This window comes from Notothenia coriiceps, unplaced genomic scaffold (genome assembly GCF_000735185.1).
Source record: "Notothenia coriiceps isolate Sejong01 unplaced genomic scaffold, NC01 NC01_scaffold00015590, whole genome shotgun sequence".
Taxonomy (NCBI): domain Eukaryota; kingdom Metazoa; phylum Chordata; class Actinopteri; order Perciformes; family Nototheniidae; genus Notothenia; species Notothenia coriiceps.
The window spans coordinates 314,666-317,827 of NW_011348291.1; positions in this window are offsets into that span (position 1 = coordinate 314,666).

The following is a 3,162-nucleotide window of genomic DNA, read 5'->3' on the forward strand; positions in this document are numbered from 1 at the left end:
AACACACACACACACACACACACACACACACACACACACACACACACACACACACACACACACACACACACACACACACACATTAAAACCTTAGCACAATAACAGTATGTCCAGGGATCCCGTGTGTTGCCTCTAGCTGAGAGTCTTGTTTGTGAGGGGTAGAGAAAACAGTGAAAGTACAGCGGTCTTCTGCTCCTGAATGTGTGGACGGCTCTTTACAAAAACAGGTTTCAGTCTTCTGCACCATTTTCTCTTCTTCCTTTTCCTCCAATATACTCTTCCGGCTTATTTATTCTGCTTTGGTCACAACATGTCTTTCAAATCGAAGCAGTGAGTTTAAAATACCGTCCACGTTAGCCTCGTCGTTAGCCTTTGTTGCAGTTACATCTAAATAAAATCCAATAGTAACACTAATACAGCCAATTGTGCTCATTTAAAAGGAGCTGTAAACCGTTAATTTGTATCTGGTTTCACTTGTTAACAAACTGCTACAACTATGCAACAAAACAAAAGACTCATTAAGGCTGGTGTGCCTACAAGCCTGGCATCAATGCATCAACAGTCTTAAGAGTACTGTATCTGGAGGTTTTCCTCTTATTCCCACTCCCTTAACATTGCAGCATATTCAAATCCAATCCTAGCATGTGGAAATATTACCAAGCAGACATCAGATATTCTGATCATTCTCTGAAATCAAGGCTTCCCTGATGACTTCTTCGGATATCCTGAAACCTGAAACTGTATGAACTTTTACAGCAGTTGCAAAAATACTTGAAGTGGTTCAGGACAGAGTATTATGCTCATTTTCTGGTTCAAATGTGTATGTTGTGCCTCTACTGTCTCCATGTTTTAATGTTCAAAAAGTTCTTTATTTTTCTCACACTGCCTGTGCTGCAGCACCTCTTTTCACCCTCTGTCTGAAACCAGAGCCCATTCTGCTCTTATTGGTTAGCTGGTAGGCTCTGTTGTGATTGGTCAACCGCTTAGAGATGTCCCGCCCCTTAGTTTATCACTTACAATGTGTTGGAGCGCTAGCCAATGGAAGCACGAGTTTTGCGTAGTGATGTCACTATATGGAGGAAGTAAACAAAGGAGTCCAATGGAGGCGTTTCAGGCAGGGGGGGGGGGGGAGAGGAACTTTGAGACTTTTGCATTTTCAGTGCATATCCACCACCTGTATGTGTGAGCATGTAAAGACAAGGTTCAAGGTTCTTTATTGTCAAACTAACATAGCTACAGAGTAATTATGTCGTTGAAAATCTTAGGTCACAGGCTTCTCCAACAATGCAATACACACATGCAACTTTATTTTATGTTGATTTCTCTAAAGCCGTCAGTTTGTATTTATTAGCCGCAGTCCAAAGGGAGGGTTTCTGACTCACATGGCACAGTGGTGGATTCCATGGTTCTTGAGGTAATAAAGACACTGGAAGGGTTGTTATTCCCCGCCTCCGCTCTGTGATTGCAGCAATTTCACCCATTACGAAGAGCCTGTGCTGATAAAAGTAGGAAGCAGCATGGTGGACTTGCTTTAACTTAGCATTTTTGGAATTTCATTCATTTGGTCTTTATCTTCATCTGTCTTAAATTCTGTCTTCATTTCTATGAATATTTCCGTCCCTTGTGACTCACAGGCTGAAGACGCACACAGGATTATCGTGTAGACCTGCCACCAGTGTTTCTGTCTTTCTGTGTCTTTGTTTACCCTCCTTGTTATAATGGAAAAGCACATTGTAACCATTGGCTTTGTCAGACCACAGTTAATTACAAATAATTATCGTGATGGCATTTAATTTTAGTAATTGTCTTCTTCTGGACGGCTGGTCGCTAATCCCTTCCTCCTCTGTTCTGGATACAAAGTGTGTGTGTGTGTGTGTGTGTGTGTGTGTGTGTGTGTGTGTGTGTGTGTGTGTGTGTGTGTGTGTGTGTGTGTGTGTGTGTGTGTGTGTGTGTGTGTGTGGGGTGCCAGCTCAATATTTTTGTATGCCTTTTTTCCTTATTATGNATCAGTATGTAGTCTCTCTACTTTAAAGAGTCCTCTCCTGCTGATGTTCAGGTGTATATCAGTATGTAGTGTCTCTACTTTAAAGAGTCCTCTCCTGCTGATGTTCAGGTGTATATCAGTATGTAGTGTCTCTACTTTAAAGAGTCCTCTCCTGCTGATGTTCAGGTGTATATCAGTATGTAGTGTCTCTACATGTCTCCATGCTTTAATGTTCAAAAAGTTCTTTATTTTTCTCACACTGCCTGTGCTGCAGCACCTCTTTTCACCCTCTGTCTGAAACCAGAGCCCAGTCTGCTCTGATTGGTTAGCTGGCCGGCTCTGTTGTGATTGGTCAACCGCTTAGAGATGTCCCGCCCTCTTAGCCTATCACGTACAATGTGTTGGAGCGCTAGCCAATAGGAACGCAAATGTTACATAGTGATGTCACTATGTTCCAGAAGTGAACAGAGGAGTTTATATAAATTGTCGTGTTTAGGTATTCATTAAGATGTTAATGATGAAAATCAGATTACTGCTTAAAGTGTACAATGTGTCACTGTAATAAGTGTTATATTTGAACACCAAGTTGGTATTTATACTCTAAGATGACCAACATGTGATATTTTGTTTATTTTTTTGTGGTAATTACTTGTTTTATCTTGTCATTAAGTATCCCTCTCCAGAAATCTGCACTAAGAGAGAGTCCACAGAGATCCTGTAGGTAATCAGCATGTAGATTTCCGTCTGTATTCCCACACGTGTAACACTGAGTCTTTGTTTCTCATGTTGCCGGGGAGAAGCTAAATCAAGCCCTGTGAGCGGCCATTAATAACCCCCCCACGCTTTCTTTTGAAGCTCTGTGTCCAGCTGCAGCAATGCATTGTGGGAGCACGGTAAACATTGCTCAGTGCGCAGGTCGGCCTCCGGGGAGACGCTGATTTAATGCAGAGATCATAAAAAGTGCTCAGAGCCGCTTTTATGTATTTCAATGCTCTCATTATCTCTGATTTATGTCCAGAATGCAAACTCAGCTGTGTTTGCTTTTTATATAATAACAACAACTCCTTAAATAGAGAAATACATACTATTTATTGCATTTATAGCACATGTTTCTTAAGCTTTTAATACTTTACACATAGGAAGTGGCTGAAATTAGTTAAAATCTTATTTTTTTGGTG